Below are 27131 nucleotides of genomic sequence, written 5' to 3'. Positions count from 1 at the left end.
GACCAAAAATCAATAGCCAATAGCCAAACTAGACTCTCAATAACCTAAAATTTATACACCCTTGTGAAGTTTCTTGAATTCCAAATGTCATATAACTTCAAAAACGATCTGCAGTTGACTAAATCACTATCCTGCTAGATCAAGAGTGAAATGATTGTCAGTTGCTGTGAACAATCTGAAGCAGCCTCAAACCTGTCCTTAACTGAGTGCACATTCTTATAATAGTTCTGTGTGTTTGAAAAAAACTAAATATTCAAAAATCTAATTATTGTGAAATTGAGAAGAAGATACTAAATATTTGGGAGAGAATTTTTGGAATCTGGAAGGAGAACATAAGGGTGTCTATGATGATCATACACTATATATCTATATAAAAAATGTTAAAAATGTAAAATACCCTTCCATAAAAAGTACATTTTAATCTAATAAAATTTCATATTCATCAGTTTATTATGATGAGATTTTCAAACTTGTGCTTAGTTATATTTTTTCGTTCACTAGTGTTCTAAGTCACTGTAATATTGTCCTGACAATGTCACCAAACCAGTTTTGTCTTCTTTACTTTGTTTCTGAATGTCAACATTTTAGGAACATTTGCTTACACCCCACTGAATTCTATTTGCATGGGATAAAATAAAGCACTACTAGACACTTACAAATATTGCCACCCAGTCTGCCAAAGTCTTCTGAAAGCTAAAAAGAAAAAAAAATATTGAGTCAGTGAATTAATAGGTTCATTGCACATTGTTCAGTGTAAAAGCTTTGCGAGCCTCTTCAGTTCATCATTTCACCAGCAGCTGAACACCTCTCCTCTTCTGTTCCAGAAGAAAAAGAAGATTCTGGAAGATGAAGTTTCTTATTCTCCTTGCACTAGCCTGTTTTGTTTCTGCTGCTGATGAGCCTTTACTGGTACATGGGTGGGATCTCAGGGAGTTATGCAGGAAGAAAAGTGATTGTGTTGAATATATAATGGTTTTACCTGACAATCAGTGTGATTCTATGACTATATTGGTTCCTTCTTCGTTTTTGTACTTGGAATATGCCCCATGTCTTAAAATATTATTTGTTTACTTTAAGATTACAATTACCTTATTTGAGCTTCTTATATTACCTAATTTTGTTTTATCTATGTAAAATGTATGAATGTTAACGTCTTACTGATCCCATGTTCTTTTTAAATTTTGCGTAATTAACATTATTTTCATAGTTAAAAGACAATATACATTTTAATTAAATGTTTCACTCTTCAAGCTGAATTCAGGGATGATTCTTAATCAATATAATAGAAGAAATATCAATTTCATATCTACTGGGTAAACAGATTGTTAATCGTATATTTGAGAAATATAATTCTCTCCATTAGCGTCATTGTACTGTGGTCAATATATGGGATAATATTAATTATAATTCAGCAATATCTCCAAAATGGGGACTTATTTTTCAAAGTTTAATTTTGCAGGTTTGTTTGTGTGTATGTTTGTCTATCTAGGTGTATACCCATTACTACAGGTTCTGAATGGAATGTTATAGAAAAAAATGTAGCAATCAGGGGCAAAGCCACACAATGGGTACAATTTTAGCTTTTCCCTCCTCTGATCTTAGTGATTTCTAAGAGGAAAATTGGTCCTAATGTTTTGTCATATAAAGACTTTTGACATCAAAATATAATTGCTTTTTCTATTTACTTTGAATACATTTAGTATGTGGTTTTTATTACATGTTTTTAAGATTAATATTTTATGGTGAAGCAGCTTCCTAACAGGAACCCATAATATATTTTTGCACTAGTTTCATATTCATATTTTGCATAATATAAAACTACTACAATGTATATATGTTTAGATGTTTTTTAATAAGATGTTATGCAATTAAAAGTTATAAACAGAAATACACAGTATTATTATTAGCACATTACATACATAAAACTTTTCTATCAACATTAAATACTTTCTATTTCTTTACTTGAACGTCTCTAACTAACTTTTCTAACCACTGATTTAGCATATATTTTCACTAAATTTATTTTATCATTTTATGTGTGTGAGTGTTTGCTCTCTATGGTGCACTATGTGTATGTAATACCCACCAAGGCCATAGATATCCATTAGAAATAAATTTACAGAAGATTTTGACAAGCATATAGGTATGGGAACTAAATTCATATATTCTGACTGATGAATTTAATTTATATTAATATTTAGTTTTCAGGGAAATTTAATACCATCTACCTAGCAGGCAAACATGTGAGTACAACAGCAGAAAATAGTCAAGTGAGGATGCTGATGCGTGAGGTTAAGTATTTTAACCAATACAGAGTCATGAGCTTGACATTCTATGTCAGGTAAGAAAAGTTATTTGGGTAGAAGAAACAATGTGTTGAAATGGGAATCTAGGTATTACAATGTGTCTCTGAAAATGAGAAGATGACTTGGATCTAATAGTCAATGGAGGAATGCTGAAGTTGAGAATGACTGCATCTAAAATATATTAAACTTGAGTTTTCACATCTTGATATTTGTTATTTTTAGTATTAAAAATAATAAAACCATCACAGTAAAAAATACATTGTATAATGAAACCTATGTTGCCTAAAAGTAAAATACTAATAAATGTGAATATGAGTAAAGAAATCTGATATCAAATATGATAAAAGCACTGTTTATAACTTCACTGTGAAGAATTCTCCTCCTCTTGAAAACCATCCTCATAACTGGATACCCAGTACTGCATCAATGACATCACTTACCTTGCTTTGATGACTTGGGAAATCCTGTGTATTAAAGATCTGAGCCACATTCTCAACCTCAACCCTTGGTGAACACAGGAAGTAGGTATATTCCCAACAGGAATCACACCCTTAAAAGATGATTAATGAAGGTATTTATAAAAAGTAGCATCATAGAAGACAGTCTCAAGGCTATGAGTGGGTTTCACTTTCTGTATGATGTGATTTCTTTTGAGGACATATATTGTTTAATACTCCTTATCTAGAAAAAATGGGATGTGCAAACTACACACAGTGTGGGCTGATATATTTCAGAGGAAGTATTGCTTACTTTCATGTGAGTATTACTAGTTCAGGATTTTCTACATTATTTACACATTTTGTTAGGCATGTGATCTTTATCAAAGGTGTCTTTAGTGGATAAATGGTCCATTGTTTCTCATTTACAGGGAATTCCTACATAAAAGAATGTCCCAAAAGCGGCGGGACTGATTCCATACCCGGGACCTGGATAGTGCGTGATCCTGCTCTTGATTTTCCAGAAATCTACTTTCATGGACCACAAGAGGGAGGCATGCATCGAAGTGAGTAAAATTGCCATTATCTGTTCTCCAGCAGTATGGGAGTGGAAAATGCACTCCTGAATGAATTTTGCTACTTGGCACAAAAGAAACAACTCAAACAAATAAATAAATACTGATTTTGCTAAAGTTGGTCAAATAGATTCATATATTTGATTTTTTATTTCATGTTAGAAGATAAGAAGATGATTTCCTGACTCAATAATGTAATTCAGAGATGATAATATACATTGTCATATGCTCAAAATGAGATTATTATGCAAGAAATTCCAATGTTATTTTAAAAATGAAATAACCAACATCAGATATGGTAGACATCTAAGATACATTATACGGACTGAAAGTGTTATATCTATGAATGATGATTTTATGTTTCAAAAATTATTACTCTGTATGAAATAATATATAATATGTTTAATGTAAAAATAATGTAATGATTACAATAATATGATAAGTATAGGCATATGATGATAATCAGTAAAACACAGTGCCATGAATTTGAAGGAGAGTGTGGATGGGCACACACTCAGATTTTATGAGGGAAAGGGAAGTTTCAGGATGGTGTAACTGTACTAAAATCTCAAAGCTAAACTCTAACAAACAAACAAACAAATAAATAAATAAATAAATAAGAAATTCAATATCATCTTTTAATGATGAAAATTTATTTATTACCAGGACCAAGTGATTTTCAAATTGTGATACATTTTGTCTCAAACACCACTATCCTATTCAAAGCCAGATTTACTAATCATCTGAATTACAAGCAGTATCTGACAGGAGCACTTGGTATGTAAATATTACATGGGGGAAATTTTTTTTTTACTTTCTGTTAATTGCAAAATAACTCTGTCACATGAGTATAGTTTAATGACATACTGGTACAGGATTGTGTTTGCTAATATATTTCAAGAATAATTACAATTGTGTGAAATTCAAGATAAATTGTCAAGGACAATTTCTAAAGTAATTTTAAAATAATTTTAATATTTGTAAATATAAATCAGGATCTTAGATATGATAGGATAGAATTATTAACTAATTCTGAGAAAGAATATCTGATCTGTCTTCAGAATGTTTCCCTGACTGGCTTCATTGTTCTGGTAGGGAGGGTGAGGTGAAGTAGCAGGATTGACCAACTGATGAGAAGGCTTGGAGAACTTGTAGGTGTGACAATCCTACAAGTCTTTCCTTCCCTGGCTTTCCTGACTTTTCTTCTTGAAATGCAGCAACTGGAACAAACCTTACTGAAGAAATGTGGGAAGAATACATGAAGCTGACTCAGCACTCTAAAATCCCTACTAAAAATATTGAAAATGTCTATAAAACAGGTAATTTGGTTCCTCTAAAAGTGACTTGAAGTTAGAGCACAGGATAAAGATTCTTTTATTGCACCTCAGCAATTTAAAATCTTTACAACATTATGAAGGAAATCCAATATTATTTTAAAATGTCTCCATCTTTTTCTCACCTCACAGATGTGTGCCCTAAATAGGAGCCTTGATCTCATGAGCAGAAGTGTTGTATTAATCACCATTCTTAATACTCTGGAATTAAATTTTAAGGTTGATTCAAGTTTGTAAATATAATTCAGGAATTTTGGTAAACCCTACTGATATTGGAAATCATTGCTGAGTTTATGTATAATTGTTTACATTGATTCCAGTATTGCAAAATAGTTTTCAATAAAATACCCAAAACCAATCATGCAATTAAATTTTCAGGAGCCAATATCAAGGCCACATTTATCATCCTACTATGAATGAGAATATTTTGTACATTTCAAAATGTAGGAACTACAATAATATAAAACTCCTAAGGATATCAGATGTTTCAGTTACTTCAATGTTGGTATATAGTTTATTTTTGGAAGTTTTCAAAAATATCTGAAAGGATCATGTTGAAGACCTTCCTTGTCAACTTTGGGTAAACTGAGGTGAGGGCATAGAATTGGCAATTTATCACTCAGCCGACTATTCTCTGAGGGATTAAAACTTGGTTCATTGGGGCCAGCATTTCCTATAAGCTACAAGACTCTACTGGAACTCTTTGTAGGCTGGAGAGAAGGGAAAGGAATAAAACAGGGAAAAGAATCACACACACACACACACATACACACTCACAGAGAGAAACACAAGCACAAATTTTCAGTGAATGAAGCATGAGAAACTATGTAAAAATGTTATTTTTCTCTTCCACTAATTATATATCCCAACAAAATCTTTCATGTAGAATGAATATGACAATGCAATTATATTCTATTTCACTTTCAGTCAATGCTTGTTTTTATAAAGTTTGTTCCCAAATATATTCCCTTAAAAACAATTTGCATATTATGCAAGAAGAAAAAATTCAATTCCAAGAATCCTCAGACATTTATAACTAAGCAACTTATTATAGATTAAGAAGTCCAGGTAATTTTTCCAGCCATTTTCTTTTTAATGACAGGCTGTAATTTTTGGTTAATATAGATATGGTCAATTAATTCCATTATTTATCTCATGTAATCTAATATTAATCTTAAAATATTAACATCAAAAAATTTATATAATATCTATCAGGTAATTCCACATTAAACACTCATGGTACACATCTACTGACAACCAATGTTTGTATTAAATCATCTGGAAGCTGTGGGCAATACCGAGTACACTAAATAAAGTACCACTTTGATCACCTGCCCAGTTTTAAAAAGAGATTCACATCATGTAGTGCTTGTACAGTTACCATTGTTTTTGTTCACTGACTACCAAAATTGCCTGGCTCAACTATTAAGAGTGTGCCTTTCAGAACTTCAAATCAATACCTAAGATTTTGTCAGTAAAACAATGTCGAAAGCTCAGAGCATACTCTCATTCAGGTGGGAGGAGACCCTTTCTCAAATATATGGTGAGTTGTTGCACAGGTGCTTCGGTGTGCTGGGTTTTCACTCCACCCCCTCTCTGCCTAAATGTATAACTACATATCTGACCTGACCACACGTGAGGCAAAACTTTGCTACTGCACATATGGTCCATTTAGAGCTGGTATAACTGTGAGACATTACAGTGTAGATTTGGCCTTTTAAGATCAAGCAGGATAAAAATCGAGTACACAACGTCATTAGACAGAAATGTGTACCATATATTAAGTGTGGCAAATATGCACTTTGTCAGTCAATGCGTTTAACATGAGGCTCCACTCTCACAACAGGAAAAATAATATCCCCGTTTTTTTTTATACCTTCTGGTACCTCCTTCTTGGCCAGCAAACAGCTCACCGTTTGGGAGAACAGCTGCTCTTCTGTGAGGTGATGGACTGGGCTGGGGCTAGTCACAGTGAGATGTTTGAGATGAACCACAAGGGGACACAGACAGATTCAGAAATAATCAAACTCAAGTGAACTGGTGAAGAAGATGTTTGGAATTATGCTTAAATTCAAAGAAAGTATGGAGTGTGGGTTTAAAACCTGAAAGTCAGATAGAAATAGTTTGAAAATAATAAAATAAAGTCCTTAAGAGAAAACTAAATAAATTAAAAGAATAAGTCTCACAGAAATGGAAAAGATTTTAGAAAAATTAAACACACACAAAGTCAAGGTCAGAAAGCAATGAGCCATGTAAAATATCTGAGGAAGAGAAAAATAGATAAGAGTGTTTAAAAGGGCCCTTTGGCTAGCGTAGACACATAGCTTGTCTGCTGCAGTGGAGATACTGAATCCTGAGCCATCCTAGAGGAACCACTGCAATCTGAGCAGCAGGTAAGAACACCATCTCACTCCCTTGCCCCAGAGTAACAACTGGGAGCCAGGGGCACTCAGGACCCACCAGCCACTCAAACCCCGCCCCTCTGGAATACCACTTCCCTTCTGTCCCTGCCTGGTCCTTTTGGCTGGAGCAGACACATAGCTGGTCTGCTCCTGTGGAGATACTGAATTCTGAGCCATCCTAGAGGAGCCACGGCATTCAGAGCAGAGGTTAAGAACCCCATATCACTCCCTACAAAAAGGAACTCCACATAAAACCAGATACACTGAAACTAAGAGAAGAGAAGGTGGGGAAGAACCTCAAATACTTGGGCACAGGAGAAAAGTTCCTGAACAGAACACCAATGGCTTATGCTCTAAGATCAAGAATTGACAAATGGGACTTCATAAAATTGCAAAATTTCTGTAAGGCAAAGGACACTGTCAATAGGACAGAATGGCAACAAATAGATTGGGAAAAGATTTTTACCAATCCCACATCTGATAGAGGGCTAATATCCAATATATACAAAGAACTCAAGAAATTAGAATCCAAACAATCAAATAACCCTATTAAAAATGGGATATAGAGCTAAACAAAGAATTCTCAACCAAGGAAACTCGAATGGCAGAGAAACACCTAAAGAAATGTTCATTATCCTTAGTTATCAGGGAAATGGAAATCAAAACAACCTTGAGATTCCACCTCACACCAGTCAGAATGGCTAAGATCAAAACCTCAGGTGGTAGCAGATACTGATGAAGATGTAGAGAAAGAGGAACACTCTTCCATTGTTGGTAGTATTGCAAGCTGATACAATCACTCTGGAAATCAGTCTGGCAGTTTCTCAGAAAATTGGACATAGCATTACATGAGGATGCAGCTATACCACTCCTGGGCATATACCCAGAAGATATTCCAACATATATCAAGGACATATGCTCAACTATGTTCATAGCAGCCTTATTTATAATAGCCAGAAGCTGGAAAGAACCCAGATGTCCTTCAAATGAGGAATGGATACAAAAAAATGTGGTACATTTACACAATGGAATATTACTCAGCTATTATAAACAATGAATTTGAGAAATTCTTAGGTAAATAGATGGAACTAGGAAATATCATCCTGAGTGAGGTAAGCCAATCACAAAAGAACACACGTTGTATTCACTCATTGATTATTGGATATTAGCCCAGGACCTTGAAATACCCAAGATTCAACTCACAGGCCATATGAAGCTCATGAAGAAGAAAGGCCAAGTGGGGGTGCTTCGGTCCTTATTAGAAGGAGTAACAAAATACTCAAAGGAGCAAATATGGAGACAAAATGAGGGACAGAAACTGAAGGAGGGGTCATCTGGAGACCATTCCACCTGGATATCCATCCCATGTGCAGTCACCAAAGGTAGAGACTGATGTGGAAATCAGGAAATGCATGCTGACAAGTGCCTGATATAGATGTCTCCTTAGATGTCTGCAAGAGTCTGACATATTCAGAGGCAGATGCTCACAGCTAACCTTTGAACTGATCATGGGGTTCCCAATGGAGGCTTTAGAGTGAAGAAAGTAGGAGCTGAAAGTGTTTGTGGCCCCATGAGGAGAGCAACAATACCAACCAACCAGAGCTCCCAGGGTCTAATCCACCAGCCTTGAAGCACTTAGGGATGGATCTATGGCCAGCTGTATATATAAGGGTGAAGGGCCCTGTTGGGCATAGGTGGGAGCAGAGATCCTTGGTATCATGAAGGATGGATGCCCCAGTGGGTGGGAATTTTAGGGTGGGGAGGTGTGGGTGGGAAGTTAGGTAGGGGCATATCCACAGAGAAGCAGGAGGATGGGTGAGGGGATAGGGAGTTCCTGGATGGGGAGGGGGGGTGATGGGGTAAGGGGATAACATATGAAATGTAAATAAAGCATCCAACAAAAAAGAGTGTTTAAAAGGTACATATAGGCTAAAAAAATAGAACATATATATTGATAAAAAATATGGGCTTTAAATATAAGCATATGACATCTCCAAAGTATGGAGAAAGAAAGAAAAATAAAGTCTCCACAGAAAGAAGAGAGTTAGGGAGAATAGAAAAGAAAATATTTTCCATATTAAAAATGGAAAACAGTGCAAAAGAAGGCCTAGAGGTCCAAAGTAGCTTGCTTTTACTGCCACATAAAGTAATTATATGTTCAGTAGTAATTACTATTTTACAATTAATAATTTTATAATTAAATTCTCTTTAAAAACAAGAACAGAATAAAACAAACTTAGAGAAAGAGCAGACTAAAATATTACATTCTAGATTGAAGGTCGTATAAGGGAAATAAGAGGATTCTTAAGTCAAAATAAAGAATCTACTATGAATCCAATTTGGAACCTACCAAAAAAATAAAGGATGTTTCCACAACACAGAAAAATAATTGGTGATTGTCCAGGCAGGAGCTAGATATTCCAGTGATTCAGAGAAATGTTGGGCAATTGTCCAGGCAATCAGCTCTCCCTGTCATTTCTGTAGTTTTGAAAGGTACGTGCTCTGAACTTCCTGCATAATCAGGTAATATTTATTTCCTCTCAGGCTTAGGGTTGAAGACTAGGTAGGTATAGTCTCACAATTAAGCCTAAATTCTTTAGGATTGAGAAAATGGTTTTAGATCTAAGAAGATACTCCCATGTTATAAATGCAAGTTTTGATAGAAAAGGATTTAAAAACTTTAAACTCATCAAGATAGTTCTTTTTTTCAGGTTGCCAAATAAAAATGCTGTGGACACTGTGAATGTAAATTTTACCTGGTACATTTTCATAATTGTTATTTTTATATATAGTTTATTAATAATAGAGAAGAACCTTTTATTGGATTAAAAGTGTAATTTTTGTGAGTGGTTTTGTGTATTCAGATGTTGATTTATGTCCCTTGACATTTGGTTGACATTTGGAAATCATGTGTGGTTTCTATGATATATAAAAAACTGTTATCCATCATTTCTTATTGATTAAAGATAGATCTCATCAGCCAATTACCTGAGTAGTAGAGAATAAGGAGGAATTTCTAATACTAGTGAGGAAGTCCAAGAAAGAGAGGGAAGAGAGTAGATTAGGACCTAAGGGTGACGAAGGAGTAGAGAAATCACATGAAGAGAAAGTTAATATACATTTTCATTAAATGATTCACTATTCTACACAAATTTTGTGATGATCCTTAATCAACATAATAGAAATTTAAATTCAATTCAATATCTACAGGATGCACACATTGTATATCATATATTAGAGGAATAGATTTCTCTCTTTTAGAATCATTATAATATATAATTTTCTCAGTCATTTTCTTTTTATACACAGTCTATAATTTGTGGTTAAACAGCAGACACAAAAGACATAGCTGTTATGTACTCACTGCTAAGTGAAAATTAGTCTGAAAGCTCACAGTGCCCATTATACACCCCACAGACCATAGTAAGCTTAGGATGAAGGAAGATCAGGGGGTTGATGCTTCAGTCCTCCATTGAGGGGGGGAACCTGGGAGGTAGAGCACAGTGAGGGGAAATAAGGAGGACATTATCTTGTACTGGATGGGATGGGAGATAGGAAAAGAGTGTAAAGAAAACAAATAAAAATATGTAGCAGTGGGGGATGAGGAACTGGAGATAGCCCCTGGAGGGTCCCTGACAACAGAGAAAGGAGAGGTTCCCAGGAACCAACAGGGATGACTTTAACCAAAATATACAGAGAACTAGAGATAGAACCTATAGAGAACACTGCTAGTATATAGGCACTGGGCCAAGTCAATGGATGGCACTACCCACCCATCTAAAAGTTTTTAACCCAGAAGTGTACCTGGGCAAATGAAAAACACAGTCAAAAAAATGCATCAGAGAGTGAAGAAAGGGCCATCATAATACTGCCACACATTGGGATTCATTCTTTCTGCAGACATCAATCCTGACACTGTTGCCATTGCCAAGAGGCTCTTGCTGAGAGGAAACTTGTGTGGCTATTTCTTGGAAGTTCAGCCAGCAACCAACCAATGGAGATATGAATGCTTGGAGCCAACCATCAAACTGAGCTCAGAGACCCTGGAGCTGGCAGAAGGATTGCAAGAGCAAAGGGGGATTGCAACCACATAGGAAGAACAAAGTCAACTAGCCAGAACACTCAGTGCTCCCAAGGACTAGACTACCAACCAAGGAGTGTACAGGAGGGTTGAAGCTGAGAGAGCCAGAGGCCTAGGAAGAGCTCAAATCACCTTCTGTCCCGGTGGTTTTATCCAAACCAGGGTGCTGGTGTTCTAAAGCTCTTCTACCAGGCATCCGGCCTTTTCTCATAGCTCACTTCCCCACAAACTGGCATATAGGATACATGTAAGTAGACTGCTTAGCTTTCCAAGGAAAAGGTAGGCAACTCATTCAGCATTCCTGCTTCATAAAAATAATCTGTTAGATCATTTGCCGTTGGCTGAAGGTGGATGCTCTCATGACTCAGAAAAATTTAGTGAGGTTATCTGGGCAGTCAGCTGTCCCTGTCAGTTCTATGGATTAGGAAGCTGCTTGCCCTGCACTTCTTGCATACTCAGGTGATATTTATTTCCACTCAAGTCTCTGATGGGTTTGAAGATAACATACATATAGTCTCACAATTAATCTTAAATCATTTAAGAATGAGAAAACTTTTCAGATCAAAGAAGTTAATCCTAGTTTTATAAATGCAAGTTTGACAGAAAGTATTTAAGTACAAACTCGAATCTCACTAAGGTAGGATAGATAGTACTTTTTCCAAGAATGTTAAATAAAAATGGACCACACAGTGTGAATATAAATTTAACTTGATAAGTTTTTGTTGTAATTATTGTATATAGTTTATTAATAATAGAGTAGAACTTTTTATTGGACTCAAAGTGTAAATGGTTGGGGGTGGTTTTGTGAGCTGTTGTCAGATGTTGATTTCTGTGCCTGGACATCGAGTTGCAGTCTGGACTATGGCATTGTCAAACATATCTGGTCTTTATGTTATAGAAAAAATTGTTTTATATCACCCTTTAGTTGTTACTAATAGATCTGATCAACCAACTATCTGGGTAGAAGAGAATAGGGAGGAAGTTCTGATACTAGTAAGGACATCCTAGAAAGAGAGGGAAGAGAATAGAGAAGGATCACAAGGAGAAGAGAGAGTAGAGAAAACACATGGAGAGAACAGAAGGATTTCATCATAAAATTGCAATGAGTTAGCAGCTATGAAGACACATTCTTCCTGTTTCCTGGATGATTCTGTGGATTCAGATTCCCATGGTAGAATGCAGTTCAAGATTACTGAGTCAAAGATTGAGGTTAAGTCTTCCTGAAGGCAACAAACACTGTCATAGAGTGCCATAGCCAGGTGGATAAGTCCATATATGCATATGCTTTGAAAACACTAACTGGATTTGTGGGTTAAAATATGTAGTGTAGCTGCTCTTTGACATTTTATGGGTTTCTCTTTCTTCCACAGTTCTCCACTGTTTTTTTTTAATTCTTTCAACCACCTAATTAAATAGGAGAGAAGAGAGTGAATGAGAGATAGAGATAGATGAGAGACAGAGACAGAGAGATGGGTTTAATTTCTTTCTTCTTTTAACAAGAAAACAATCCACACCAAATCCCACAGACTGCCCAAAACTCAGGATCAACAATGAATGACCAATGCCTAAAACCTCCTCTCAAGACTCTAGAATGTATATACCCTCTTAGACAGTCCCAGAATAACAAATATCACACAAATGCAGAAACTATCTACAGCTGAAAAAATCACAACCCAGACATCTGGCAGAAAAATCATAGCTAGTTGCTGTGGACAGTCTTGCTTAGCTCCACACTTGGTGTTAAATGAAAGCACATTGTTAACAATTTTGTTTTAAATAAACTAAAATTCTAAAATTCCCACTATAATAAAGTTGAGATGAGGGACTTCCGGTATGGGTCCGAGGATAGAGCAGGTCACAGGTGGCAGCTCCATACCTAACCCCAGAAAACCGAGAGAAAGAGGGACTCCCAGGAGCTTTAACTCAGGCAGCATCCCAGGTAAGGAAAAAACAGCACTTGCCCCAGAGACCAACCAGGACCCACTGGGACCCAGGAATTTGCTCCTGACCCGGAGCATGGACTCCATCCGGTCTGGGACCGAGCACTCATAGATCCCGGGAGGCAGCTCTGCACCCAATCTCACAGAATCCAGAAGAAGCAGGGCTCTCAGGAGCTCTGTGACAAGCAGTATCTTAGGCTAGGAGGTGGCAATACTTGCCCCCAAACAGGGAGCAACCGGGACCCACTGGGACCCAGGAATTCACTCCTGGCCCAGGGGACGGGTTCCTTCAGGTCTGAGCCTGAGCAGATCCAGGAAGTTAGCTCTGAATCAATCTCTCAGAACCCAGGAGAAGCAGGGCTCCCAGGAGTGCTAACCCGAGCAGTATCTTAAGCTAGGAAGCAGCAATACTTCCCCCAATCAGGGAGCAACGGGGACCCACTGGGACCCGTGAATTCACTCCTAACCCAGAGCCTGGGCCCTTTCCAGTTTCCACCTGAGCATGGAGCACATCTTGGGCCTCAGCTCTAATCCCAGCAGCAAAACCCATCCCAAACAGTTCTGACACTGAAGACCTCCGCAGAGGGGAGACCCTCTCTCAAGTCTCAGAAAGTCGCGACCACCCAGTAATCTGCTCGAGACACCATGTACCGGAGCAATTGTGAGGTTGTTTATTAGGGCTTGACAACTAGCTGCCGGTCAATTCGTATGCCCACGCAGGAGCTGAATTGACCCCAACAGACAGTTTGAGAAGGGTTTTTAAGGGGAAAAACCACAAACCAAGGAATGGGGAGGGGATGAGAGGTTGCTAGGGTGATGTAACATGAAAATAGTGGAACATTCCAAAGGAACCCAACCTACGGGAGTCAGGGTCAGGTGAAAACTCTCTCTACGCTTATCTTTCTCAAGAATGTGGTCCTGCCCTGTTACTTCGGCCTTGCCCTGTCACTATGGTTCTCAGCTTGGTTCCACCTGGCTAAATTGCATTCTAGCCAGTTCCCGTAATTAGTCTGTCCACATTCTTAACTTGCTTCATGCCTCCATGTCTTTGTAAAGAAAGCCTAAAGAATATTATGTCTAAAAAGGATTCTATATACCCAGTATCTATAATTTTTCACTCTACAACACAACCTAGATAATAGGAAAGACAGGCCCCAGTCAGAGACACCACAGATTGCACAAAGGTGATCCAGATGGTAAAAGGCAAGCGCAAGAACACAAGCACCAGCCACCCAAGGTACTTGCCATCATCAGAACCTAGTCCTCCCACATTAGAAAGTCCTGAACTCCCCATATAACCAGGAAAGCAAGAACCAGATCTAAAATCACTTCTAGTGATGATGATAGAGGACTATAAGAAGGAAATAAATAACACTATCAAAAATCATGAGGAGAACATAGGTAAACAGGATGAAGTCCTTAAAAAAACACAAAAATCCTTTAAAGAATTACAAGAAAACACAAATAAACAGATGAAGGTATTGAACAAAACCATCCAGGACATAAAAATGGAAGTAGAAACAATAAAGAAATCACAAAGGGAGATTACCCTGGAGATAGAAAACCTAAGAAAGAAATCAGGAGTCATAGACACAAGCATCACCAACAGAATACAAGAGATAGAAGAAAGAATCTCAGGTGCAGAAGATACCTTAGAAAATATTGACACAACTGTCAAAGAAAACACAAAATGCAAAAAGTTCTTAACACAAAACATCCAGGAAATCCAGGACACAATGAGAAGACCAAACCTAAGGATAATAGGTATAGATGAGAGTGAAGATTCCCAATTTAAAGGGACAGTAAATATCTTCAACAAAATTATTGAGGAAAACTTCCCTAACCTAAGGAATGAGATGCCCATAATCACAAAAGAAGCCTACAGAACACCAAACAGACTAGATCAAAAAAGAAATACCTCCCGTCACTTAATATTCAAGACACAAAATGCACAAAACAAAGAAAGAATTTTAAAAGCAGTTAGAGAAAAATGCCAAGTAACATATAAAGCAAACCTATCAGAATTACACCTTACTTCTCACCAGATAGTATAAAAGCCAGAAGATCCTGGACCCTAAGAGAACATAAATATCAAACAGACCTTAAGAGAACATAAATGCCAGCCCAAGCTACTTTACCCAGCAAAACTCTCAATTACCGTAGACGGAGAAAGTAAGATATTCCATGACAAAACCGAATTTACACAGTATCTTCCCACAAATCCAGCTCTACAAAGGATAATAGCAGAAAAGCCCCAATACAAAGGAGGGCAATCATACCCTAGAAAGAGCAAGAAAATAATCTTTTTGCATCAAACCCAAAAGAAGTTAACCACACAAAGGACGTCTCCACTATTAGCAAAAATGACAGGAAGCAACAACACCCTCTCCTTAATATCACTTAACATCAATGGACCCAATTCCCCAATAAAAAGGCATAAGCTAACGGACTGGATACGCAAACAGGACCCAGTTTCTTGCTGCTTATAGGAAACCCATCTCAGTGACAAAGACAGACACTACCTTAGAGTAAAAGTTTGGAAAACAATTTTTCAAGCAAATGGCCCTAAGAAACAAGTGGAAGTAGCCATTCTAATATCGAATAAAATCGACTTTCAACTTAAAGCTATCTAAAAGGATAAGGAAGGGCATTTCATAGTTGTCAAAGGAAAAGTCAACCAACATGAACTCTCAATTCTGGATATCTATGTGCCTAATACAAGAGCATTGACTTTCATTACAGAAACCTTACTAAAGCTCAAAACACACATTGCACCTCACACAATAATAGTGGGAGACTTCAACACCCCACTCTCAGCAATGGATAGATCATGGAAACAGAAAATAAATAGAGATACAGTGAAACTAACAGAAGTTATGAACCAAATGGACTTAACAGATATCTATAGAACATTTCACCATAAAGCAAAAGAATATACCTTTTTCTCAGCACCTCATGGTACATCCTCCAAAATAGACCATATAATTGGACACAAGACAGGCCTCAACAGATATAAAAAAATTGAAATAATTCCCTGCATCCTATCAGATCACCATGGTCTAAGGCTGGCCTTCAAAAATGACAAACACAATGGAAAGCCCACATTTACATGGAAAAAGAACAACACCCTACTCCTTTGATAATCAGGTAAGGGAAGAAATAAAGAAAGAAATTAAAAACTTTTTTGAATTTAATGAAAATGATGACACATCATACCAAAATATATGGGATACAATGAAAGCAGTGATAAGAGGAAAATTCATAGCTCTAAGTGCCTACAAAAAGAAACTGTAGGGAGCATACACTAGCAGCTTGACAACTCACCTGAAAGACCTAGAACAAAAAGAAGCTAATACACCCAAGAGGAGTAGACGGCAGGAAATAATCAAACTCAGGGCTGAAATCAACCAAATAGAAACAAAAAGAACTATCCAAAGAATCAATAAAACCAGGAGCTGGTTCTTTGAGAAAATCAACAAGATAGATAAACCCTTAGCTAGACTAACAGAGGGCAGAGAGACAGTATTGAAATTAATAAAATCAGAACTGAAAAGGGTGATGTAACAACAGAAACAGAGGAAATTAAAAAAAATCATCAGATCCTAGTACAAAAGCCTATACTCAACAAAATTGGAAAATTTGGATGAAGTGGACAATTTTGTAGACAAATACCAGTTATCAATGTTAAATCAGGACCAGATAAACCATCTAAACAGTCCCATAACCCAAAAAGAAATAGAAGCAGTCATTAAAAGTCTCCCTACAAACAAAAGTCTGGGACCAGACAGTTTTTGTGCAGAATTCTATCAAACCTTCAAGGAAGATCTAATTCCAATTCTTTTCAAACTATTCCACAGAATAGAAACAGAAGGTACACTACCCAATTCAAACTATGAAGCCACAATTACACTCATACCTAAACCACACAAAGACTCAACAAAGAAAGAGAACTTCAGGCCAATCTCCCTTATGAACATGGATGCAAAATTACTCAATAAAATTCTAGCGAACCGAATCCAAGAAAACATCAAAACAATTATCCATCACGATCAAGTAGGCTTTATCCCAGGAATGCAGGGTTGGTTCAATATTCAGAAATCCATCAATGTAATCCATTATATAAACAAACTCAAAGAAGAAAACCACATTATCATATCACTAGATGCTGAGAAAGCATTTGACAAAATTCAACACCCCTTCATGATAAAAGTCTTGGAAAGATCAGGAATTCAAGGCCCCTACCTAAACATAGTAAAAGCAATTTACAGCAAACCAGTAGCCAACATCAAGCTAAATGGAGAGAAACTTGAAGCAATCCCACTAAGATCAGGGACTATACAAGGCTGCCCACTCTCCCCCTACCTATTCAATATAGTACTGGAAGTCCTAGCCAGAGCAATTAGACAACAAAAAGAAGTCAAAGGGATACAAATAGGAAAGGAAGAAGTCAAAATCTCACTATTTGCAGATGATATGATAATATACTTAAGTGACCCCAAAACTTCCACCAGAGAACTCCTAAACCAGATAAACAACTTTAGCAAAGTGGCTGGATATAAAATTATCTCAAGCAAATCAGTAGCCTTCCTCTACTCAAAAGATAAAGTGACTGAGAAAGAAATTATGGAAATGACACCCTTCACAATAGTCACAGATAATATAAAATACCTTGGTGTGAACCTAACCAAGCAAGTTAAAGACCTGTATGACAAGAACTTAATGCCCCTGAAGAAAGAAATCGAAGAAGATCTCAGAAGTTGGAAAGATCTCCCATGCTCATGGATTGTAAGGATTAATATAGTAAAAATGGCTATTTTGCCAAAAGCCATCTCCAGATTTAATACAATCCCCATCAAAATTCCCACTCAATTCTTCACAGAGATAGAAAGAGCAATCTTAAAATTTATTTGGAATAACAAAAAACCCAGGATTGTGAAAACTACTCTCAGCAATAAAAGAACTTCTGGAGGAATCACCATCCCAGACTTCAAGCTGTACTACAAAGCAATAGTGATTAAAAACTGCATGGTATTGGAACAGAGACAGGCAGGAGGATCAATGGAATAGAATAGAAGACCTAGAAATGAACCCCCATACCTATGGTCACTTGATCTTTGACAAAGTGGTAAGACCATCGAGTGGAAAAAAGACAGCATTTTCAACAAATGGTGCTGGTCCATCTGGTGGTCAGCATGTAGAAAAATGCAAATTGATCCATACTTATCTCCTTGTACAAAGCTCTATTCCAAGTGGATTAAGGATCTCCACCTAAAACCAGCCACACTGAAACTAATAGAAGAGAAACTAGGGAAAAGTCTGGAACATATAGGCACAGGAGAAAAGTTCCGGAACAGAACACCAATGGCCTATGCTCTAAGACCAAGAATTGACAAATAAGACTTCATAAAGGGGCAAAGCTTCTGTAAATCGAAGGACACAGTCAATAGGACAAAACAGCAAGCAACAGATTGGGAAAAGATCTACACCAACCCTACATCTGATAAAGGGCTAATATCCAAGGTATACAAAGAACTGAAGAAATTAGATTCTAGACAATCAAAGAACCCTATTAAAAAATGGACCACAGAGATGAACAAAGAATTTTCAACTGAGGAAGCTCGAATGGTTGAGAAGCACCTAAAGAAGTGTTCAGCATCCCTAGTCATCAACGAAATGCAAATGAAAACAACACTGAGATTCCACCTCACCCAGTCAGAATGGCTAAGATCAAAAACACAGGTGACAGCACATGTTGGCAAGGATGTGGAGAAAGAGGAACATTCCTCCACTGTTGGTGGGATTGCAAACTGGTACAACCACTATGGAAGGCAGTCTGGTGGTATCTCAGAAAATTGAACATAGTGTTACCTGAGGACCCAGCTATACCACTCCTGGGCATATACCCAAAAGACGTTTCAACATACAACAGGGACAAATGCTCCACCATGTTCATAGCAGCCTTATTTATAATATCCAGAAGTTGGAAAGAACCCAGATACCCTTCAACAGAAGAATGGATGCAGAAAATGTGGTACATTTATACAATGGAGTACTGCTCAGCTATTAAAAACAATGAGTTCATGAAATTCTTAGGCAAATGGATGGAGCTGGAAAATATCATCTTGAGTGAGGTGACCCAATCTCAAAAGAACATCCATGGTATGCACTCACTGATAAGTGGATATTAGCCCAAAAGCTCACACTTTCTAAGAAACTATGTATAGACCACATAAAACTCACATAGAAGAAGGAAGACCAAAGTGTGGTTGCTTTGGTCCTTTCTAGAAAGAGTATCAAAAGTTTCAACCAGAGCTCCCAAAGTCTAAACTGTCAGACAGAGAGCACAAAGGGATGGACTCATGCAACTGTATAGGGAATTGAGGGTGACCTTGTTAGACTTCAGTGAAACTGAAGGGCCATGGTCCCCAAAAGTTTGGATCCCCTACTGTGTGGGAATTGGAGAGCAGGGAGATGGGACTGGGAGGATGTTTGGAGCACACCCTCACAAAAATTAGGAGGAAGGTGTATGGGATAAGGGGTTTTGGGGGAGAATGGGGGAGGAGGTAACATTGAAAGGTAAATACATATAATATCCAATTTAAAAAAAACACACAGATAAAGGGTCTAAAAAAAAAGAGAGGGAGAGAGTTTACTTATTTTAAATTACTTTCAAAAATTTCTTGGAGTTGCTAATTGGCTAAGATCCTATTTTAAGCTCTCCACAAAAGAATTTAAGTCTCTGTTCAATATTCTCAAGAGAGATGTAAATCCCAATTTTCCTCAACAATTAATTGACAAAAGAGAGGTAATCTCACACAAAGTAGAAGAAGCTATTACTAATTGATATATTATATAGTCTGATTAGTTGTCTGTCGGCAGTGCTATTAACAGTCCTTTGACAAAAGAATATTAATATAGATTTATACATCCTTAAATAGGGTCTTCATGACTCTCTGGGTGTGGAAGGAGCGACTGTTGGCACTTCTGCCCTGATTTTACACGATCTCTGAAAAATTGGCTTTAAAAACCAAAGAGGGGAAACGGTACCCCCTCAGAAGGAGTCCCCCTGAAATACTCTCCATCATGCCTTGTTCACTTTTATCTCTCTAAAGCTGAAAGCTCATGGCAACTCTGCTGCTGATTGCCTCTGGCACCACCCAGACCAACAAAACTTTGCCACAGATATGGGGAAGGACCCTCTTACCCTTAAAGGGAATGGCCAAGATCCAGTTCCTTATGGGGCAAAGGACTGATATGCCTGTCTGATACCACAGAAGGCACAGCTAACTGGCTACCAAAAGATTAATGAAAAAAATAGATACCCCCACAAAGCCAGGCCCAACCATAAATACGATGAATAACAATTTATATCCAGGGAAGTGAAATCTCCCTGAGAATCCCCTTCTTTTTCCTTTCCAGGTAAAAATGAATCACCCGTGATGCCTGCTGTTAGAAGTTCTAGTCCAGATCCTGGCCTCCGAACTTATACTACTCAGACCTTTGAAGGGCCAGTGGCAAGAACATCAAACATCTCGAGATTGACATCACTAATTTGAAGAAATCCCTAGTTTCACCGTCTGAAGATATCTCCTAAAATCACAAAGATCCTTATTGGACTTTATTTACTCTAGTACAGTAGAAAAGCCTGTATACAGCTCTTGACTGTGTACAATCCTCAAAGAAGAAGGTTGCCTTTACATAGATAAGACAAGGAGGGTTAAAGAGAGCATGAAATAGGTAGTGAAGGCCTTAAGAAAAATCAGAGAGAGAACAGACAGATGAATGCTGGTAAAAGAATTGGTTTGCAGCCTCTCCAAGGTTGTCAACCCTATTTCCTCCCATCTTGGGACCATTATTTGGGTTCTTTTTGCTTTTTTCTGCTGGTCCCTGGCCTTCAAATAGGCAGACTAACTCTGTGATACAACAGATAAGTAATTTGGTAGCAAAACCTATTCAGATACATTATCATAAGTTAGCTATGGAGGACCATGAGACTCAAAATTAGGTTGTTACTTTATACAGGGTGTTTCCAAAACCCATCTCCACCCAACCAAAAAGGGGGCACTTCTGCCCCTAGCCCAAGCAGAGAGGGCCCACCCAGAACACCCTCTGACAGGCGATCTGAATTCTTGCTTAGGCTGCGAGGCTAAGCACTGCAAGGGAATATAAATAAAAGATAAAAATACCTACCTGGGTTCCCTGAGGGACAAGCCTGACTGCATAGGCGTTGATGTCAAAAGTATCCCCTCTCCAGGAAAAAGACATCGGGATGGGTATGGCCCTCATGCCTCACTGGACAACGACAGGGGGACTGGAGCCATTACAAGGTCCCCTTCAAATACTGGAGGTCAGGCCTCTATCCCAGCCTTCGCAAGTTTAGAATTGCCACAGCCCTTCTATATTTAGAGAAGGGAGGATATGTCAGGGGCAGCCCTGCTTACACACTGTAGGCCTAAAATCAGCCATAGACCTAAAATCAGCAATAGGTCTGTCATACATGTATACTAACACCAAGTCTTGGGTCTCAGTGGAAAAACATTGAAACAGATGGCTATAAGCTAATGTCAACAGGCATCTTTTGTGGAAATTTATAAGCCTGAGTAGTCATAGACCTTGTAAGTAGGTAGCCTTGGCAGACAATACCAACTTAGATAAGGACACTCGAGTCATAGGCAGAGTCATAGTGAATTGTCCTCTGAACCTTCACCTAGCTGATACCCGGTTCTGGAGATATCTGTATTCCCCCTGAACACCCACACTCCAATGTCATTCCCTTCCCCACATCCTGCCTTTCTGTGTTTATAACCCCTGTGTGAATTCATTACAATTTGAGAAAAAAGAAAAAAGAAAAAAAAAGTCCCCCCAAAAAAAGTTGAGATGAAGATTCAAACTATGTGGGAGATACTTTTTGGTAATTGTTAGGAGAAGTTGAGCATTGCTATGGTCAAGATACACTATATATTTATATAAAAATAAAAAATAAATACTAGCACTCCATTAACAAATAAATGTTTACCCACAAATTTGTAATTTTTTTTCAATTTATTGTGATAAGCTTTTCAAATTTGTTCTTAATTATCTTTTGATGTTCACTGACTTTCTTAGTTACTGATGTATTTTTTGTGAAGAGACATAAAGTCCAAGGCACTTATATGAGACAGTGTATAATTGGGTGTTTACTTACTTATTCATGATTGGATCAGTAGTTAAGAACTATATCCTGCTTCATATGGAGAGAGAAAGAGAGAGAGAGAGAGAGAGAGAGAGAGAGAGAGAGAGAGAGAGAGAGCAAGGAAAGGGGAGGGAGAAGAAGAGGGAGAGGGAGAGGGAGAGAAAGAGGGAGAGGTGGAGGGAGAGGGAGAGGTGGAGGGAGAGGGAGAGGTGGAGTGGAGAGGGAGAGATGGAGAGGAAGAGGGAGAGACTGAGAGGGAGAGAGGGAGAGGGAGAATATGATTGTGGAACCTTCCAAGGCTCTCACAGGTAGTGATTGGAACATGACTAGAAAAGACAAATTTATACACATGGAACTTTCATAAGTGGAAAACGTGAGTCTTAGGATTATTTATTTTCAAAGTTGGAGTAGTGATTCTTTTACAAGATGTAAATACATTGTCTCCATATCTGCGTGTTTTAGTGCTCAGACAAAAAAGAATGTAGAATCACATGTGGAACATATTTTTACCTTGAAGATGTGCTAATGGTTGCAATTTATACATTGTAAACTCAAGAAATTACTATATAGAACCTGGAATGTAATCTCAGTTGGCTCATTATTACAGGTTACACAGTTAGCTGGTACTGAATATGCAACACTTAGATGTTGGTCATATATAACCTGAATATGATACCAGTCTACATTAATGTTCTTGAAACATTTCATGAAGAACATGTTCAATTGGTACAATGACACCAAACCAGCTGGCTCTTCTTGACTTTGTATCTGAATGTTAACAATTTAGGAATATTTATATTACACTCCACTGAATTCTAATCCAGTGGATTAAAAAAAGAAAAACAGTGCCAGACACTTGCAAATACAGCCACATAGTCTGTCAAACTGTTCTGAAAATTAAAATATAAGAATGAATTTTCTGGTTTATTACACATTGTTCAAAGTGAAATGCTTCATGAGCCTCTTTGATACAACATTTCAGCAGAAGTTGAAAACTCTACTCTTCTGCTTCAGAATAAAGACAAGATTCTGGAAGATGAAGTTCCTTCTTCTCCTTGCCCTATCCTGTTTGGTTTTTGCCACTGAGGAACCTGTACCTGTAAAGAATGGGCTTTCAGGGAGTTATACAAGAGGAAAGTTGGCTGTGGTGCATTTATCACAGTTTTCCTTGACAATCATTGTTATTCTGTTTAAATATTTGTTCCTTTTTTGTGTTTCAATTTGAAATATCTCCCATTTCTTAAAATGTGATTTGTGTAGTTTATAATTACCTCATTTGAGCTTCTTACATTGGGTCATTTTATTTTACCTGAATAAACAGTGTAAAAATGAACCTCTCATTAATGTCATGTTTTTTAGCTTTTGCATAGTTAAATTGTTTTCAAGGTTGAAAGTCAATATTCATTTGCATTAAATATTTCACTATTCTACACAAAATCAGAAATGTTTCTTAATATAATAGAAGCTTAAAATCAATTTCATTTGTAGGACAAACACATTGTATATTCAGTATTAGAGAATGAATTTCCTAGAGTTATATATAATTGAGAACATATGAGATAATACTGATATTAATTATAATTTAGTAATATCTCCAAAACAGGAACTTTTAATTGAAGTTTGACTTTGCATGTTTGTGTATGTGTATTTTTATGTGTAGGAGTGTGCATATGACTACAAGTTTTGAATTGAATGTTGCAGCAAAAATGAGAAATCAGGGACAAAGCCACACAACATGTACCATTTTATCTCCTCTTCTGATCTGATTGATTTCTAAGAGGAAAATTCATCCTAATGCCTTGTCATACAAGACTTTTGACATCAAAATAAAATTGTTTCCTTTTAATTTACTTTGCATATACTATGGTAGTTTTCATTATTTTTTTAAGATTACTTCTTTATGTTGTTTCTGCTTTCTATTGGGAATCTATTACCAAAATTTTACAGTTTTTTGGTTTTTTTCCTTCTAATAATCCTTTACTGGAGCCATGATGAGAGTTTCTACAACAGTGGACCTGAAGTCAGATACGTCACCATGCTATTTGTATTACAATGACTTTAAAGAATTCCAACATTATTGTTTAGTTAATTAATTGATTATTGAGGAAAGCAGTGACATGTGCAAATGTCTTTTGGATACCCACAAGGAAAATTTAATATCTCCATGATAGGTGTGAAAAGGCAATTGACGTGCACACAAACATAAAGATGTTGTCAAAATCTATGGCTGGGGTGTTCATTGGCTTAGAGGGAATCTGGTAATGATGTTTTGTTAAATAAACATGTAATTAAACTTCTTTAAAAGTAATTATCTTTATACCAAAACCAAAGACCTAGGCAGCTCTTAACAACTAGTCAGAGAAACCTGTACACCAATGAGCTGCAGTCAATGTAGAGACTCGTACCTTATCAAAGTTCTGAGAGCAAAAACTCGAGAGTACACAGCCCTGGATGGGACATTACACTGTTTCTTAATCATATTTTTCATGATATAAAACTATTGTCATATTATTTATGTATATATGTTCCCAAATAAGGTGTTAGGAAACTATAAGGTATAAACAGAAATATATAATAATGCTGCCAGTATATTATATATAATTTTTATCACAATATTAAATACTTTCTATTTTTTCTTGAACATCTATAAATTACTAGTCATTGACTTATCATGAATTTTCAGTAAATTTGTTTTATTGATTTATGTGTGTAGGTGTTTGTCTGCATGATGGATTATGCTTATGTAGTACAGACAAAGTTATTTCAAATACCTTTCTGTTGTTGTATGATTTATTCCCCTAAATTTCAAATTTTTCTTAATGGGAAATGTTGAAGCCCAGCCTTGTTAGGTTAGGAAAAGCTAAGGTAAAGGCATGGAGTTGGCAGCTTTTCACTCAGCAGACTATTTCTGAGGGAGTAAAACTTGCTTCACTGGGGCAATCACTTCCTGTGGCCAACAAGAGTCTGCTGGATGTTTTTTGGAGCACCAGAGAAGGCAAAAAGAAAAAAAATGGTAAAGGAATCACATAAACACACACAGAGACACACACACAAACACACACACACACACACACACACACACACACACAGTCGATGAATGAAGCACTATAAACTCCAAAAAAATCTTAATTTTTCTTCCACGTCTTATATATCCCAGGAAAATCTTCAAGCAACATAAGCATTACAATGTGATTATATTCTATTTTAATTTTAATGAATGATTATTTTATAAAACTATGTTCCCAAATAACTTTATTTGAAAAACAATTTACCTTTGACAGGTGAAAAAAAGAAAACGATTCCCAGGAACCTATATACATTTATAACTAAGCAACTGTTATAGATTAGGAAGACATAAGAAAGTCATGTAATTTTCTAAGCCATTTTCTTTTTACTTACAGTGTGCAATTTTTGATTAATAAAGGAAAAATCATTGTATTATTTATCTTAAAAAGTAATCTTATGAAAATTTAAAAGAATCACAAATATAAACTTTTATATAAAAATCTATCATTCATTTTTATTTTAAATCCTCAGGGTGCAAAACTACTAACCATTAATATTTTAATAAACCATATCTGGAAGTAAGGGCAAAAATGCGTACAAGAAATGAACCATCACCTTGATCACTAGCCCAGGTCTAGAAAGTCATTTCAGGTAGTGTTGATAGGGCTGCCATCATACTTGTTCACTGACCACAAACATCCCTAACTAAACTCTTATTACTGTTCTTTTCTGAACTTCAAATTGTTTCCAATGATTTTTCTTTAGATCATAAACATCTTAATCTAGCTTTCCTAGCAAGCTGTATCTCCAAATTTTAAGTTTACGGTCATTGCTGGAAATTTACATCTCTAAATTCTTTTCAAGAATGGTGATTGAATCATAATCTGTTCCAGTAGCAATGCTCAACAAAGGTCTAACATATTATTGTGTGTGCTAATAATACTGTCCAGTGTGGGGCTAGAGGCCCCCTCTGAGTTTTTACACAACAGTTAGATTAGGAAGGATGTGACGACTGAGAGTATAACAAGGAGAGCTATGCTCCATAACAACATGAAGTCCTCAGGCCACTTTCGTCCTCAGGGATCTGACTGTCTGCATCATGCCCATGGAAGTTGTGCTACTGCGTGGGCTACAGTCCATGAGTTCTAAAGCACTTTGTTGTTCCTCTCAAATCAGCCTCTACAAGGACACAGATCATACAGTGTCTCCTTGATGACACATTCTTATATGTAAACAATAGATCTGTCTTTATTACAAGGCATGGTATAGTTGTTTAATATAAACCAAGAAAAGAAATAAGTAAATAATATACACACAAATTTTGTGTATATATATATATATATATATATATATATATATATATGTGAATGTAATGGAAAATATTGGGATATTACAATAAGAACCTTCATGGTAGAATTGTTTCACAAATTTCATACACATACAAACACACATATGCCTTTTAGAACAATTAATTTACAAAGAGCAAGAGCAGACATACAGGAAGATTTAGAGAGGGAAAAACCAGTATATAATTATAGTATAATACAGAAAATATGATGAATAAAAAAGGTTGTTCCTAAAAGTAAAATAAAAGATGTGGAGTGTCATTTCTATATCATCAATCCTAGCACAATGTCTCAGAGCCCATTTGTCAGTCAGATGTAAGTAGAGACTGTCTCAAACATAGGCCGTAGAATTTCAGAATTACCATTCTTTTAGACATTAAAAATATGCAGAAATACATATATATCTGTTGGGGGATATTTTTGTGTACTGTGTATTCACATGCTGACTTTCATGTCCAGATGTCTGGTTGTAGTCTGGATAATGGCACTGTCAATGATCTCTCTGGTCTCTATGTTAGGTAAAAACTATATT

The sequence above is a fragment of the Grammomys surdaster genome, unplaced genomic scaffold (assembly GCF_004785775.1).
Source record: "Grammomys surdaster isolate TR1022 unplaced genomic scaffold, NIH_TR_1.0 125832, whole genome shotgun sequence".
NCBI lineage: Eukaryota > Metazoa > Chordata > Mammalia > Rodentia > Muridae > Grammomys > Grammomys surdaster.
Note: the sequence above shows the minus strand (reverse complement) of the source record.